Raw genomic sequence first — 18,452 nt, forward strand, 5'->3', positions numbered from 1 at the left:
TCAGACACTCTGTTCATCACCACCCCCTTTTCTAGACACAAGGACGGCACCCCGTTGACGAAATTTCAGTTTCAGAGGGTGCTGGCACTGACAATTGCTGCGGCGGGCTTGAACCCGTGCGATTCTGGGACCCACTCATTCAGAATAGGGGCCGCTACTGAAGCTACGGCCCGGGGTCTGGGTGCGGATGAGGTTAAACAGCTGGGCCGTTGGTCCTCGAACTGTTTCAAGAGGTATGTGCGACTGCACATGTTGTAAAAGACTGATGAAATGCACTCACGCTTGTTGTCTTTTGTTTGACTTACAGTTTCGCAAGCCTGTGACGCGGGGCGGAATTGGGGATCGACCCAACACCAGAGGACCAGCGGTCAAGGATCACCGTCTGGAGATCAAGTGGTATGGGTCGTGGGCCACTCATACGTGAGGCGTGCTGGGGACGTATTCATGGCAGGTGACGCGACTCACGCATCTGGGGAATACGGGTTCAGAGTGACCTTCCATGGGAAGGGAGGACTCTGTTTTGACCAATTTCAAGCGTTTGTGGAGGGTCTCTTAGGGCGGCAAAGGTCACCGCCATCTGTAATCATAGTGCACTTGGGGGGCAATGACTTGGTAAGACTGGGAAGACGAGTGTTAGTGGAACACATACTGCCGGCAGTCAGCTGGTTGGCTAGGAGGCTCCCGGGGTGCACAATTGCCTGGTCCCACATTCTACCCAGGAGAGTTTGGCGGGGGGGTTTCTCTGTAACGGCGTTGATCCACTCGGTAAAGAGGGTCAACAATAAAATTGGGAAATTGTTTCGCTCCGCGCATTTGCAAAGCATTCCCCATGGGTGTATTCGGGGTGATCACTGTTACTTGAATGATGGGGTTCACCTGTCCAGGGCGGGGAATGATTTACTCATAGGAGACTTCATAGCATGGCTAGTGGGATTGAGGAGGCATGACCTTTAGGAGGTGTGGGGGGGCCGGATAGTCGGTCAACTATCCGGCCTGTGGCGGTAAGGTGATGATCGTTGAGCAGTGATTTCAAGGTCCCTAGGGGGGGCGCCACCCAGTATGGATGGGAGCGCCCGGGGGGAGGCGGCCATTGCCCCCTCCCACAGGGAGGCGGCACCCACTACGGATGGGTCGCCTAGGGGGAGACGGCCATAGGCCCCTCCCAGGGGGGAGACGGCTATATGCCCCTCCTACGAATTTCCCGGGGGCCGGATATCCGCTCCGGCGGAAAAGAGTGTGGGGAAGGGGGGGGGGGAGTCCACGCTGTCCTTCTTACAGATACTGAAATTGAAAGGGTTGCACTCTCAACACTGAGAGATGTCCTCCAGGATCCAGAGAAGTCCTTGTTTCAAGGTTTCACACAAAGATTATGACTCTGCTCAAAGATTTGTAATCTGAATATTTATTCAAATATATTCATGGCTTGTTGAGTTCACAAGCGTTTGCTACTGTTCATGTTCCTTTAGCATTTCGCACTCATACCATCCCAATGCATTTCGGCATTTCCATTATGCCTTCATCTGGGGATATATTTCTAAAAACGAAGAAATGCTTGTATTTTACATCATGTCAAAAAAATAGTTCATAGGCTGCCTAATGCATGCTGAATAATTATATAACAGCGAGTTCATGCGATGTACATGGTCAGAAGACTGGTTTATCATAATAAAAGGTGATATAACGTGAAAGAAGGATCATAGATGAAATAATAAAGTCTAAAGCACATGGTGAAAAGCCTGTGCATTCTGTTACTCGTTCATGCTGTTAAAAGAATAACGTGTGCATTTCGGCTACTTCATAGAAATAAACGGAGTGGTGTGAGTTAAATAAGATTAAAGGCGTGAATATGCCGTGTGAAACTCCTAAGTTTAGCATTAAATGAACACCTCAGTGCCTTACAGGTTACGTGGCTAAAAGAGCGCTTACCGCGAAAGTACGTCCGTTGACAGTCAAAGCTGTAACTGGGTTCAGGAAAGGTCTGTCACCCGGAAGTGAATATACAAGAAAGGTAGCGTAAGGGCGCGACCTGATAAGGACTGTGTACAAAGTGAAATGCGGGGGTGAAAACGGGTAGGGAGCACGTAAAAAAAGTCAGTTATTAGAAGATGGTGAAAAAATAGTAGAAAATCGGAAAATAAAACCGGGGGTTCACTAAAAATCACAATGAATCATAATACTAGAACTGACATGTGATATAATTATGCGAGGCTAAGTAAACAAAATACTGTGATTCAACATGAGTTACAAGCTTTAAATGGTGAAATGAAAAAACCACTCTGCGCTAGTAAGGAGTCATTGGCTGGGGCCCCAGCTATTCAAAGATAACATAAATATTCCACTCGGTCATTTAGGCCGAATGGTTTCATGCTGCTTAAGGTGAAAATCCAATAGTTTTCTCTTTTTAATAGTTCCTGATGATTGTCTTTACCCTCTTGTTGTTTGACAGTTTCCAACACGCAATATCTCAGCTGGCTGATGCCATGACCAGCTTCCAAAAAGTGTTGAGCTACGGTGGATTTTAGATGCTTGTTCCTTATGTTCGATTTATGCTCATTCAATCTTATCTTGAGTTTTCTCTGAGTTTGTCCGACGTAAATCTTGCCGCATGGGCATTTCAACATGTACACTGCGTTGCTGGTATCACAGGTTGCTGTAGCTCTTACTTTAATTTTGTTGCCCTTCATGGGGTGGTTAACTGTAATCCCTTGGATGACATTATTACAGTGGTTGCAGTTTCTGCATGGGATTGTTCCTTTGTATTCTATGTTGGTTGAGGGAGTTTTTAACAGTTCTCCTAAGTTTCTTGCTCTTGTGAAAGCAAAGGTGGGTTGAGTGTCAAAGATTTTATTGAAATCAGGCTCTATCCTTAGGATTTCCCAATGTTTTCTAATTATTTGTTTGAATTGGTGACTTGCTGTGGAATATTTAGAAACTATGGTAATTGCATCTGTATCAGTTGTCGGAGTATAAGCAAGCAGTTGACTTCTGGTTTTGGTTTCTGATCGTTGGATAGCCTGCTCGAGGACATGATGTGGGTACCCTCGGGCTTTAAATCTCTGTAGAGTAGTTTGCATCTCTTGATGGTATTGATGGTTTTCCGAGGTGATTCTTTTGGCTCTGATGTGATATAACGTGAAAGAAGGATCGTAGATGAAATAATAAAGTCTAAAGCACATGGTGAAAAGCCTGTGCATTCTGTTACTCGTTCATGCTGTTAAAAGAATAACGTGTGCATTTCGGCTACTTCATAGAAATAAACGGAGTGGTGTGAGTTAAATAAGATTAAAGGCGTGAATATGCCGTGTGAAACTCCTAAGTTTAGCATTAAATGAACACCTCAGTGCCTTACAGGTTACGTGGCTAAAAGAGCGCTTACCGCGAAAGTACGTCCGTTGACAGTCAAAGCTGTAACTGGGTTCAGGAAAGGTCTGTCACCCGGAAGTGAATATACAAGAAAGGTAGCGTGAGGGCGCGACCTGATAAGGACTGTGTACAAAGTGAAATGCGGGGGTGAAAACGGGTAGGGAGCACGTAAAAAAAGTCAGTTATTAGAACACTCCCACAGGATTCACCACTAGTCTATTCCGGAAAAAAACAGACAGAAACAATACATTACACTATTCCAGTTTTCATCCACAACCATTGAAAGACCACTTACCATATAGTCAAATCATCAGAGCCAAAAGAATCACCTCGGAAAACCATCAATACCATCAAGAGATGCAAACTACTCTACAGAGATTTAAAGCCCGAGGGTACCCACATCATGTCCTCGAGCAGGCTATCCAACGATCAGAAACCAAAACCAGAAGTCAACTGCTTGCTTATACTCCGACAACTGATACAGATGCAATTACCATAGTTTCTAAATATTCCACAGCATAATTAGAAAACATTGGGAAATCCTAAGGATAGAGCCTGATTTCAATAAAATCTTTGACACTCAACCCACCTTTGCTTTCACAAGAGCAAGAAACTTAGGAGAACTGTTAAAAACTCCCTCAACCAACATAGAATACAAAGGAACAATCCCATGCAGAAACTGCAACCACTGTAATAATGTCATCCAAGGGATTACAGTTAACCACCCCATGAAGGGCAACAAAATTAAAGTAAGAGCTACAGCAACCTGTGATACCAGCAACGCAGTGTACATGTTGAAATGCCCATGCGGCAAGATTTACGTCGGACAAACTCAGAGAAAACTCAAGATAAGATTGAATGAGCATAAATCGAACATAAGGAACAAGCATCTAAAATCCACCGTAGCTCAACACTTTTTGGAAGCTGGTCATGGCATCAGCCAGCTGAGATATTGCGTGTTGGAAACTGTCAAACAACAAGAGGGTAAAGACAATCATCAGGAACTATTAAAAAGAGAAAACTATTGGATTTTCACCTTAAGCAGCATGAAACCATTCGGCCTAAATGACCGAGTGGAATATTTATGTTATCTTTGAATAGCTGGGGCCCCAGCCAATGACTCCTTACTAGCGCAGAGTGGTTTTTTCATTTCACCATTTAAAGCTTGTAACTCATGTTGAATCACAGTATTTTGTTTACTTAGCCTCGCATAATTATATCACATGTCAGTTCTAGTATTATGATTCATTGTGATTTTTAGTGAACCCCCGGTTTTATTTTCCGATTTTCTACTATTTTTTCACCATCTTCTAATAACTGACTTTTTTTACGTGCTCCCTACCCGTTTTCACCCCCGCATTTCACTTTCTACACAGTCCTTATCAGGTCGCGCACTCACGCTACCTTTCTTGTATATTCACTTCCGGGTGACAGACCTTTCCTGAACCCAGTTACAGCTTTGACTGTCAACGGACGTACTTTCGCGGTAAGCGCTCTTTTAGCCACGTAACCTGTAAGGCACTGAGGTGTTCATTTAATGCTAAACTTAGGAGTTTCACACGGCATATTCACGCCTTTAATCTTATTTAACTCACACCACTCCGTTTATTTCTATGAAGTAGCCGAAATGCACACGTTATTCTTTTAACAGCATGAACGAGTAACAGAATGCACAGGCTTTTCACCATGTGCTTTAGACTTTATTATTTCATCTATGATCCTTCTTTCACGTTATATCACCTTTTATTATGATAAACCAGTCTTCTGACCATGTACATCGCATGAACTCGCTGTTATATAATTATTCAGCATGCATTAGGCAGCCTATGAACTATTTTTTTGACATGATGTAAAATACAAGCATTTCTTCGTTTTTAGAAATATATCCCCAGATGAAGGCATAATGGAAATGCCGAAATGCATTGGGATGGTATGAGTGCGAAATGCTAAAGGAACATGAACAGTAGCAAACGCTTGTGAACTCAACAAGCCATGAATATATTTGAATAAATATTCAGATTACAAATCTTTGAGCAGAGTCATAATCTTTGTGTGAAACCTTGAAACAAGGACTTCTCTGGATCCTGGAGGACATCTCTCAGTGTTGAGAGTGCAACCCTTTCATTTTCAGTACATTACGCCTCCAGACAGAAGGCGATACTCTGGAGATACATACAAACTTAATAACTTACTAAAAACGCTGTGCGCCCGGCAAAAAATCCTTTCTTCTTACAGATACCTCACACGGGAACTCGGACGACCTTTAAGATGGCGTTGAGTGAAAGGGGGCCCCCACGACAAGGGAAGTTACAGTTGGCAACGAGGGTAAAGTCCTCTGCGCATGCGCCACTCACACCGTGAGGGCGGGAATTTGGTAGTAGGGATCTGACACCGGTTAAGACCTTGCCGTTGGCCCTTAATGCTAGGATGTACAATTTTATTTTAGAATGTTATGCATTTTCAGGATGCTAGACTCGGCTAGGAAACCTTTGTATTAGAGATCTGTTAAGGTTAGCCAAAGAACATGTCTTCATCAAAATGTAATGAAAGTAAAATTGTACATAATTTATGAAACGTTTTAATTTAAAGTTTTAAATTTTGTTTCATATTTTAATAAATACGGCCGGGGGGTGACTCCCCCCACCTTCCAAAAGTTCAAACCTGTTGCTGTCTCCTCCCATGGGGAATTGTTGTTGGGAGGGGGTGGCGGGCATCCCGGCCATATGGAAAGGGAAGACCACTCGGTCCCCCCGAACGTATGGATGGGTGCCCCGATCCCCCCGGGAAACCATTTTGGGCGGGGGGCGTGGTTCGGCTGGTATGCCCAAAGCGGCGTAGCCTGAGCACGCTCTTCCCGCCCAGAAGGGGTTGTCCTAGACACCCGCCCGGAAGTCCGCGCACGGATGGGCGTACCCGAGGAGTGACCCCGCCCTCCCGCAGACGGATAAATAGAGCCGGAATCCAATAAAGCGTCCTCTTGTTCCAGTGCTCGGAAGGCTGCACCACTCGTTGCTCGTGAGCCCTCGACGGAACAAGCAGCAATTTTGCAAAATAGCAGTGATGTTTTCGAAAGAGTGGAGATACAGACTGGATAAAGACAAGTAAGTGTGAGACCAGGTAAGTAAGGCAGCGAAGAAACAGAGAAAGTGAAAGAAAAAATAAGAGTAGAAGACTGAAGGCCTCATTTATGAGGCCATGCGTCACTTTTACGCCACCGGTACGTCACTTTTTGTGACGCACCAGTGCGGTAAAAAATGCACCTTATTGAGTCATATTTACAAAGTGACGCATCTAGGTAGATGCGTCACTTTGTGAACCCCTGCGCCAAATTATACCTACGTCAGGTGTAATGTATACAAAAGGGTTGTATTGACGCAAGAAAGGGTCGTAGAGGTGACGCAGTGAAATCTAAGAGAAATCTTGCGCCTGTATAACAGCAGGCATAAGACTGATGCAGGCCCTTTCACATGGGCCTGGCCCTATGTGAAAGTATGCATTGCTGGAGTTGCATCATTTTTATGACACACTCCAGCAATGCATCACTTTCCTCTAAACACTCAACATTTTTTTTTAACTCTATTTTTTTACACTGTTTTTCCCCGTGGTACACTCACGGTGCACGTACCGGAGAGCGTACCGGGGAGCGCCGCCAGCGCTTACCCAGCGAAATTTAAAAAAAAAAAAAAAGTTTTTTAGCCCTTCAAGGTCCTTCTAGGCCCCCCTCAGAAAACCTAGGGGTCAGGGGTTGTCTACTCTGCCCCCTTTTAATTATATCCCCCTTTCTTTTTTCACCTTTTGTGTCTCGATTTTACCGAGACACAAGATGGCGGACTCTCCGGACTGTTTAGAATGTTGACAGACACCCGACAGCCAATCAGCTTTCGCTTGCGCACTCCCGTAGCGCACCGGGTGCGCTCCCCGGTACGTGCACCGGTGAGCACCCGCAGCGCGCCTATAGATATATATGTGTTTTTGAACTTAATTTTCATAAAAACCACTGGAGCAATTTTCACCAAACATAGCAAAGGCACATCTGCGTACCAGTCCCTACAAGTTTGCCAAGTTTGGTGTAATTCCATTCAGCGGTTCGGGCTGTAGACTTGTCAGACCGTCTTATGGAAATTAACATGGAGAAAAAACGTTTTGGGACCCCCCTTTTTTCTCAGCCCCCACTTCACGAATCCCCAAGGACCTTTCAGGGAAGGAGCGGAGCGCAGCAAGGCCATTTTAGGGAAAATTACAGGCAGATCCCTCAATCGGCGCCAAAGTTATTCCCAATAGAATGTTCGGAATTTCCTATGGTAGCCAATCCTAACTATAACTACCTACTGGCGACCGCCAGTAGGGGGGAGATATATATATATATATATATATATATATATATATATATATATATATATATATCCATATCCATATCCATATCCATATCCATATCCTTTGGTAGTGATCGCAGAGGAGGCTGGGCTGTCGCTCTTCTCTTACGCGGACGACACCCAAATCATCTTCTCCCTGACAACGGAGAAGTTGCCTGAACCATCAGTTCTTCAGGCCGGTTTGAGTAACATTACATCTTGGATGCAAGCTAATTTACTCAAACTTAACAGAGAAAAGACGGAGGTCCTGATTTTGGGCAAAAACAAAGATCTCGGGTGCCACCAGCACTGGCCTACAAAAATGGGTACCCTACCCCAGCTCACCCATCTAGTCCGCAATTTGGGATTTATCATTCATGACAAATTATCGATGAAACAGCAGGCGTTGAAGGTGGCAGCCACTTGCCTTACCATTTTGAAATGGTTGAAACAAATCATCTAGATGCTCCCAAGCCCTACCCAAAAAAACGTAGTCCAGGCGCTTGTGACCACCAGACTGGACTACGGGAACATCCTTTATTTGGGGGCTAATACGGATGTTATACAGAAGCTTCAGGTGGTTCAAAATTCAGCCGCAAGATTGCTTTGCCAGATTCCTAAAACATCTTTCACCTCTAGTGCACTGAGAGATCTGCATTGGCTTAGGGTCGAAAGCCGTACCAAGTTTAAAGCCTTGATATATATGTTCAAGATCAAGGCCGGCACAGCTCCTCAATATCTGCAAAATCTGGTTCATTCCTATCAACCCTCCTGTTTGTTACGCTCTTCTACCCAGGGAAAATTCTCGGTTCCCAGAGTCAAGCTCACGAGGACTGGAGGTTGCTGATTTGCTTACTTGGGTCCAGCCCTGTGGAACTTTCTCCCCATAGCACTTCGCAGTGAAACAATACATGCAAACTTTCGTAAACTTTTAAAGACTTGGTTGTTTAATCAGTAAACTTTACTTTCTCTGCTTCTTTCCGTTCTTTCAGGTCGGCGCTGGGAAACCTTTGTTGGGTAGCTGTGCGCCTTATAAAACCAACCTAACATAACAAATGAGAGTCTACAATAACGCTATTGAAAACGCCAAGAAGACCTACTTTGCAAAGCGTGTTAAAGACAACAGCAATTCACCTAGGGAGCTCCACAAAATAGTTAAAGAGCTATGTAACCCATCTAGCATGTCCCAAGTCCTGTCCCCCTCAATAGAGTGCTGTGAGGCAATCAGCACATTTCTTGCTGATAAATCTCTGTGATCTACTCCTGTCAGAGATCAGCACTCGTCAGATGATATAGATTGGGAAACCTTAGCCCCTCATCCTGACGCCCAATCCTACCTCAGTAACTTTGACCCCTTTACAGAGGAGCAGGTCGCTAAAGCAATGGTTAAAGTTAAATCAGGGTCCCCACTTGAACCATGCCCTCATTTAATCTTTTCCCGGATCATACCAATGACATGCCCTTACATAACCCGCATATTTAACCAGTCCTTACATGCCGCAGTATTTCCAGAGATCTGGAAAAAAAGCCACCATAGTTCCCCTACTAAAAAAAGCGGGTACAGATGTTCAAAACCGGGCAAACTACCGACCAATTTCTCAGCTTCCATACTTATCTAAAGTGATGGAAGAGTTAGTAAACAAACAACTGAACGAATACCTTGAGACCAATGAGCTCCTGCACCCAACCCAAACTGGCTTTAGAGCCACCAATAGCACTGAAACTACCCTCCTGGCAGTACTAGATAATATTAGATCCTTGACGACCAGTGTAAAGCCACCACCCTGATCCTGCTGGATTTATCGGCGGCTTTTGACACTGTTTCACACGACCTTCTGTTGAAAACCCTTTATGAAAAGGGTATACATTCTAAAGCCCTTCCTTGGCTTTGCTCCTTTTTAAGCAATAGAACACAAACAATACAACTTGGCTCTTTTTTTTAAAACCCAGAATCCATTGAATATGGTGTTCCACAGGGAGCTTCCTAGAGTCCCACCCGCTTTAGCGTCTACGTGTCTTCACTGGCCAAGATCAGTGAAAAATGGGCAGTCAGTATCTGCTCTTATGCATATAACACACAACAGCTGATAGCTCTTGATGGACACGAAGATACAAGTATCAGACTAACCAGCTATCTCTCGGAAATGGTGGCCTGGCTGTTTCGCCATTGTCTGAAACTGAATGCAGACAAGTCAGAGATTCCGTCTCTTTGGAGGAGCACACTTAATCTGGGACACAACCTGGTGGCCCCCAACGCTAGGTAACACACCCAAACAGGTTGCAAAAAACCTTGGCATTCTCAATGACAATGCACTAACCATGCAGGACCATGTCCGTGCACTGTGCGGGATAAGCTTTGCAACACTAAAATTGCTAAAAAGAGTCCTTTTATGGATCCCTTTGGAGTGATGGAAAACCATCATCCAAGCCTTGTTTATAAGCAAATTGGACTGCAGGAATGCACTTTATATGGGCATGGCGGATTACCTCTTCGCTAGTCTCCAGGTGGTCCAGAATGCGGCTGCACAGCTAGTGTGGAACAAGAGCAAGTGCAGCTCGGCATCTGAGTGCATGAGGATGCTCCATTGGCTTCCTGTGTGACAAAGGTCTAAATTTAAACTGTTAGGCCACGCTCACAAAGTTTTACACCACTTTGGCCCCAGAATTCCTCAAAATAGAGTTGAATTCTATGCACCCAAGCAGAACCTGTGGTTGTGCTACCAGGCACAGACAGAAACTAAATGTGCCAAGAAGACCAAAGCAGGGGGTCATTCCTTTTCACACCTAGTCAAGTCAAGTCAGAATTTATATAGCGCACTACATACCCAGAAGGTCTCAAGGCGCTTGAGGGAGGGGGGAGGTTTAACTATCGAATATCCAGGTTTTAAGCTGTTTTCTGAAGGCTAGGTGGTTTTGGGTAATGCAGAGGTGGATGGGAAGGGAGTTCCAGGTTTTGGCCGCTAAGTAGGAGAAGGATCTTCCCCCCATAGTTACTTTGTGGATGCGTGGTATAGCGGCGAGGGCTTGGTTGGATGAACGCAGTTGGCGGGTGGGAGTGTAGAAGGAAAGGCGTGTGTTGAGGCAATCAGGTCCAAGTTCGTAGAGGGCTTTGTGTGCGTGGATGAGGAGGCGGAACGTTATCCTTTTGTTGACGGGGAGCCAGTGAAGGTCTTTCAGGTGGCCGGAGATGTGGTCTGTGCGGGGGATGTCTAGTATGAGTCTGGCTGAGGCGTTTTGGATTCGTTGGAGTTTTTTCAGCAGTATTGCGGTGGTGCCGGCGTAAAGGGTCTTTCCGTAGTCCAGACGGCTTGTAACCAGTGCGTGGATGACCGTTTTTCTTGTTTCGGTGGGGATCCAGCGAAATGTTTTTTTGGAGCATGCGTAGAATGTTGAAGCATGACGAGGAGACAACGTTGATTTGTCTGGTCATCGAAAGAGTGGAGTCCAGGATGATGCCCATGTTTCGCGCGTGGTCCGTCGGTATGGGAGCTTTTCCTAGGGCCGTTGGCCACCAAGAGTCGTCCCAGGCGGAAGGGGATGTACCTAAGATGAGGACTTCCGTTTTGTCCGAGTTCAGTTTCAGACGGCTGTGTTTCATCCACTCGGCTACTTCTTTCATCCCTTCGTGGAGGTTGGGTTTGGCGGTGGTTGGGTCTTTGGTGAGTGAGAGGATCAGTTGCAGCAACTCACTGGAATTAATTACCACTAGAAATTCGGCATACCGATGACTACCCTGTATTCAGGAAGAAATTGAAAACCCATCGGTTTCCTAGGATCTGATCAATAATTTAAATACCTTCTCTCAGTACTCCAATCTCACTTAGGTTGCGCTCTCCTTAGCGCCGCTGTCCTTAGTGCCGTAAATATCGATACGGATGAATGTTGCGCTGTATAAATAAATAAGACACCCCCACACAGAAGATGAAAAGCATGTTTGTTATAGTGAGAAGGACAGAGTGGTAACAGGTGCTTGTACTTCAGAAAGTGGTGATTACTGGTGAAGGAACTGAGCTACTTGTGAAGTAATTAAGTTAAACAGATTAATTACCGACCCACCTATCCTCCTCACACTGCGGTTAACTTCTTCATGTCAGGTGTGATACTTTTCAGGGCCCTGTTATTTTTTGCACACCACTGTACCCATAACTTCATGGCTCCGTGCTTCTGGCATGGAAAGTCACTGAAGTACCAAGGTGGCACCTATATAGACAACGCAGACGTCACAACGACAAACTCTCAACCTACAACATCACGTGGAGTCAACTGACGCCACTTACTGACGTGCAGGGGTGCTGCTAATAAAAATCTTCCGGATCAGACCTGACACCTGGAAGTTCTAAAGTAAGGAATCTGCGGCTAGATCATGTGTCTATTAGATAAGGCATTACCAAAGGTAAGTAACTTGTCCATCTGGCCCGGATGGTTGCACTGTTTGTGACACACAGCATGCTTAACTAGGGGCACCTGTTAGAGACAGAGGTACTGTGCCATATTAAACAAAAAAAAATGCTGTCTTTAGGGCTGCAATTTGAAAACGTGGCTCTGTCTTTTACTGTAGGCATACCAGCCTCTGGCTAGAGGAGGGGTAGAAGCATTCCCCTTCAGGCAGGTGCAGTGCGCTACTGCACTGGCCTGCAGAGAGATGCCCAGGAGGTCTTCTTTGATACCCATGCCTCAATTTCTCCCTATGAGTGCATGTGGGTGGAGCACAAACTGAGCGCTAACTCTATATGGTGCATAGTCTATAGGCCTCCTGACAGCTCCTCTGCCCCCGCAACTGTAATAGGGTGCCATGGGAATGGCAAAAAGTGTTCCTTCGTCTGTGTGTGACCACATTCCCATGCTTTTGATGCTTAAGAGTGGTGACTAGTTTAGAAAGGTGAAAGTAGAGGATGAAAATGACAGTGATCCCTCTCTGCCAGACGTAGCACACCCAAAAGGTAAGTCAGGCGCATCACAACTACATTGTGTGGCATCGCTGGAGCAATAATACAAGCTGGTTACAGAGCATGTTACATCTGAACTGTGTGAAAGCCTATAAACAAAGGAAGAGTGTCCGTCAGAGAAGCGTTCAGAATGATTATAGCACGTGAGATTGAGGCCAGTTGTAAGTGGTCGTATGGGAAGACCAATTTCAAGAAAAAATGCAAGATTTTTTCAGGAAACCCTCACTCACCCTAGTGGTGACATGCTTCATCATCGGGTCCACCGGGAGAGATCGAATACCTCCCCGGTGTGCTGCGACGCCAGGAGACTGCGGAGCAGGTTTTCGTGAGGGTAGGGAGTGAAAAAAGTGGTGAATCTAAAAATGTCCAAGGTTGTACCAAAAAATCATTTATTGACTGGTCAACCTGACATATTAAAAACTTGCTATGTGTGGGGAAAACTAACCAAATAAAGTATACTGGTGTTTCCCTTTTAAAGAAAGGTCAACATGTTTCTGCCCGTGTTATGTGTGACTTTACAGGGCTTTCTTCAGGACCAGTTTGCGAGTGTCACCTTGACAGGTCTGGGCGCGCTAAGGCCCACCCTGCCAAAGGCAGTGAAAGTTAAAAATAGCACTATGTGTGAAAGCCTAACAGGATTACAGGCTTCCTGTTTGACACCATGGCAGTCTGTAAACGGAGGAACATTATGCATCTTCTGGTACAGGTCTGCAGAGACAGGGGAAGTGCATCTTGAAAGCTGATGCCTTCTCCCAGAGTTTCTCAGGTTCCACCTGGCATAGGAGTTGTTTTACATCCTGTCCCGTTCCCTTACTTAGCTTTTCAGCTACCAAATAAGAGGCGGATAAAATTAGAAATAAATTAGCTACAATATTCTTTGCATAAAAGAAAATAGAGCATTTAGCGTCTTTAAAAACAGAAGTGTGCGTTTGAGGTTAGGGTATGGTTTAGTTCAGGACTATGAGTATTGGAAGGGCTGAGTTTAAGTTAAAGGTTACTATCAGGGCAAGGGCTACGAGCTATAAAATCTGTCACAATGAGCCACGGAAGAGGTAAGATGTTGGAAAAGGGTGAAGATAAGTTTCCATATTAAGGAGTTAAAAAACACAAAATAAAGAATGAAAGAAGTTAGGGGTAAGAAATGGTTCAAGGTTAGTGTAAGGGTGGAAAACACAAAGTTTCTTCTGCATGCCGTCAATTTAGGGGACTTGTCGTCATGGGCACATGAGGTGCTCTGTTTAGTTTCTCTTTGTGGAGCACTTCACCAGCTACCTCTGACGTCAGAGGGGCAGTGGTGGCTGCACTATGGATATGTATCAGACCGGTCAGTTTTAGGGTGATCTTCCCCCAAACGTTTTGCCTTACTTCTCTGTTTTTCTTGATCTAGTTTTTGTTGGCCTTAGGACTAAGTGTACTTTACCACCACTAACCAGTGCTAAAGGCTGTGTGCTCTCGCCTTTAAACCTGGTGATTGTGCCACCCACCTACGTAACCATTTTAAACACGTCTTAGGCATGCCACTGTAGCCTGGGTGGGAAGTATGGCCATTTCACCCTGCCAAAATAAAACTAGGCCTAAAACTTCCTTTTAAATACATATCAGCCACCCCTACGGTGGGCCCTAAACAGTCCACATGGCAGGGTGCAACGTATTTAAAAAGTTGGTCATGAACCTCCAACTTTTACATGTCCTCCTAGTGAAAAACTTTGAAACTCGTTTTTCCCTAGTGCAAAGCCTACCTCTCCCATTGGATAGCATTGGGTTAACTTACTCCATTTACTACATGATAACTTTAAATTGGCAGCAGGTAGGAATGTCAAGTTTGGTGTCTCAAGACTTGTAATTAAAAATCCTCTTTAATGGGAAAGTCAGATTTTAAGTCACTATTCTGAAAATGACACTTTTAGAAAGTTGGTATTTTCTTGTCCCAACCATTTGGTGCCTGCAGCCTGTCACCTGGGCATACTCACAAAAGGTTTGACACTATTGTGGCAACAGACAAGCTGGAGCCAGGGCCGGGGGGCAGAAAATTCAAAGAACCTCTAAGGGTGGAAACCTCCAGAAGCTTTTCCTACTTAAAAGTGGGTAGCATGTATAAATATTGGACCCTCAAACCCAACTCTTTAGTACACATCTGGACCTGTGGAAGACTCAGATTGACTGCAGTGCTGCTCTGGAAGAAGGACTACTACTGTGCTGTCTGAGTAAGAAGAACTGGACCTGCACCCTGAACCTAGGACTACCAGAGTTACTCTAAGGGCTAGATGGCTGGCCCCCTGATCAGAGCATCTTGGACAGAACAGGTTCTAACCACCTTGAACACAGTGTCTCGACTTTCTGTGCTCTGAACAGTGCCCTACAAATGGTACCACCCAGGTCCCGACCCTTGGAGGAGGGCATGAAGGTGCTCTGCGAGCCCAGCTGTGGTCCGGTAAGTAGAACAAATGTAGTGCAATGCATCTCCTCACAGCCACAACGGAACAGCTGCAGCCAGATGGATTCCGGATGCTGGGCCATGCATCACAGCCTGCGGTCTCCTCGGATCCACCACTGCGTGACACATTCTCAATGCAGGCCTTCACATTGCAAGCCCCAAGTCGACGGCATCCTCGGTGATGCATGAATCTGCATCAAAGCCCCGCAGCCTCTTCAGAACCACCAGTGCACGATGCATCTTTGGCGCAGGACTTTGCACTGTAAGGCACAAGTCGCTAGCAACCTTGACGACGACCCAGGCTCTGCAATGCAGCCTCCTCGGAGCCAATGCTACTCACACATCCGCAACGCAGGATCTTGCAACACCCCGCAAACGAGGATTTAAGGTACTTTGTTCAGCATGCCTAACATGGTCCCCTGTATCAAGCTCCATCGCGGTTGGCCTGAGCTTGTGACTTTGTCCTGGTCTGGTGCGACCAGATAATCACAGTTGGCACATTGTACTTCTGGACACTATTTTCACTTAAATCTTTCAAATTTCATAATCTCTGGTTCCACAGATTGGATTTTTGTTGTTTTGATCTCAAATATTTTATTGCACAGGTTAATTTAGGGTTTGCTTGTGTTTCCCACCGACCGAGATTGTGGCTGCTGCTTGAATAGGGTTTCAACCCCCCACAACCAGTAACCCAATTTCCACCAGTACCAAAGAGCAAAGAAGGTCTATCTGGCAACCCCTAGATGACATACAGAGGTAAGCTCTATTGATATTAATCCTAATGTGTCTATTTCTGACAGTGCAGTCTTAAGAGGTGTTTTGAATTACATGGTGGCTCTTATGCATGAAGCATGCTGTTTACAAATTGCTTATAATAGGGGGAAAATATTACCTGAATGTTTTTTTTTATTAAATCTTTGTATTAACTTTGCTCATAACCATATAATTCAGAAATCAAAGATGCATGTACATCATTAGGTTGCTTTGTCGCATTAATGTCTCTTAGAAGAGGTTTAAAATGTATCACCTCCTGGGATCCAGAGGGAACAGAGTCAATAAATTACTTCATCCAGAACCGCATTTAAACATTTATTGGGATCCAGTTTACTTTCCCTATTGAATGAGGATAAAGCGCTGATCCCGCATCACCCACATTCTCTCTGTATTTGCTCCATGGTGCCCGTATTTTCTCCTACTTCTTGATATACCCCCTACTTTTATATACAATCTCCCCAGCTCGTTGGCACCTGTCTAAGGGGCCTATTATGATGGCGCCAATCTGCCCGCCATCTGTACCTGATTTACCCCTGCCATATTAGTATGGCGGGGGTAAGGCGGCGAACGGAAAGACCGCTGCTGCTTTTCCGCCGGCAGGCAATCGTTACGATTGCCTGTCGTGCGGATCTGGGGCATAATATGGTGCATGCCGAGCAGGCACCGCCATCCAGAATATGATGTGCAAATTTAAAGGCCTTTCCAAGGCGGCGATGCGGACATGAAAAGGCCGGCGGAAATTGCTTTGGGGGCCCGTTACGGTTCCCTGGGGGGCAGGGGCTGCACTTGGGAGGTACCTATGGTTCCCCCTACATTGCCATACACAAGGTGACAGGCCCCGAGTGGTGCCTGTCACATTGTGCATGGCAAAGCAAACCATGCACTTTTAACATTGCGGACGGAGCTGCACCCAGCAGCACTGTCCACAATGTTAAAGGCCAGAATGCGCCCACCAGTGTGGCGGGCGCATCCTAATTGGCCTTGTGGGACGGCCACACCTCTGGCGTTTTGGTCCCATTTTCCGCTACGGTGCCGCCCGCCATCATAATCGGGCCCCAAGTCTCTTTCCCATTCCTTTAAAGACAGTGGTTGGGATGCCCCCATTACCTGTGTGGTTTGACCATTTGGGATGAATTGGTGACAATCATAAAATGAACCGTTCCTTGTAGTTTTAGGCAAAAACATGAACAAAGAAATAGACTCAACATGTTCATAACTTACGTGTCTCGTCTGATCCCATTACACAGGTCCCGGATGTACTGCTTCCACAGTTCATGTAAAGGTAGAAATAGTTCATATCTGTAAAAAAAAAAAAATATTCTATTCACCCAAAAATATAAAACTGCTCTTTCAATATGGATTAAGGTTCCCCATTGCAGATTGTCACATGGCTATTTCGCAAATGCAATTAAAATTCTGCACGACAAGTTAATTAAGGGCTAATTTTTCTGATTCATGGTCGTAAAATAATTAGGCACCCAACATATATGTGAGGCACATACTTTATTTCCATTTTATATTCTATATTTTTTTAATTAAATCTTTTTATCAAGGATGAGTATCTGTTTGGTAATAAAATCAAACAAACTGATTTATAAGCTACAAAAAATGTTATTAACATCAATATACAAATATAAAAAAATTAAAAAAACTGAAAATTACCACAAACATAATGAGCAAAAACATTCAGGTTTCCAAATGCTTCCAAATCTCCTAATTTACCCGAAGTATATACGTTCAAGAACTTGAACGTTTGACATTTTTTTTAACCCTATCTCTAAACACAATGGGGTTTTAAGGGATTTCCAGCAGTAATAATGGATCTTGCAATGGTCACTGCAATACAGATTTGATTGATTTGGACATTTGTTAAATCACCATAGTTTGGAAACAGGCTAGTTTCAGAAATCTGTAGCTAGACTAACAGTAATACCAATTTTCACCAACTGTGACATTGCTTTAAAAAATGTAATACAATAACCTTCCAAAATACAGTAATGAAATCATATGTAACCAGTCCCTCTGACTAGATCTGAATAACTAAGACATGATGAACGAAAAAGAAACCAATCTTAAGCAGTAAGGCAGGTGTTCGATGAAGAATCCATTTGCTTAAAAAAATGTACAGAGCGAGACTGGGTGAATCTTAAAATGGAAAAATTCAACTTATATGTACATTTCCATAATTTCTCTGTTAAAACAGGTTGTCTTATTCACCATTTGGCTGCAATGTTTTCAAAAGTGTAGGCATAAGAAAGTTGGTGCCCACAATTTTGCCCAAGATCCAAATTCCTTTAATTCTGGGTGTATATAATGTCTTGGATGTTGGCTAAAATGTCTAATTTGTTAAGCAGAGCCTTGAAAAAAGCTCATAAATAGTGTACAAATGGCATACAGAACAATTTATTATGTGCCTTCACTTGCTCTGCAAACTATTAGACCAATATCCAGGCTTTTGTCACTTGAACATCTGATATAGGAAAAAAACATCTTGTCAACCCCCCTTTTCTTATGAGGTCAAAAAGAAGAAAAAATGGGAGAACAATCTATTAGCCTGGTATGGGTGTAAATAAAAGGGATTTT

General features: G+C 44.6%; 1 pseudogene across 1 annotated transcript in view; it reads right to left on the bottom strand.

Annotated features, from left to right (window-relative positions):
- The window catches only part of LOC147673852 (ribonuclease P protein subunit p29-like), a 193,610-nt pseudogene that overhangs the window by 141,402 nt on the left and 33,756 nt on the right, over positions 1–18,452 (bottom strand). Inside the window, exon 3 of the transcript XR_015302460.1 lies at positions 17,091–17,168. The product of XR_015302460.1 is annotated as a ribonuclease P protein subunit p29-like (transcript). The remainder of the gene's footprint in view (positions 1–17,090; positions 17,169–18,452) is intronic.

Source organism: Lissotriton vulgaris, chromosome 12 (assembly GCF_964263255.1).
Source record: "Lissotriton vulgaris chromosome 12, aLisVul1.2, whole genome shotgun sequence".
Taxonomy (NCBI): Eukaryota; Metazoa; Chordata; class Amphibia; order Caudata; family Salamandridae; genus Lissotriton; species Lissotriton vulgaris.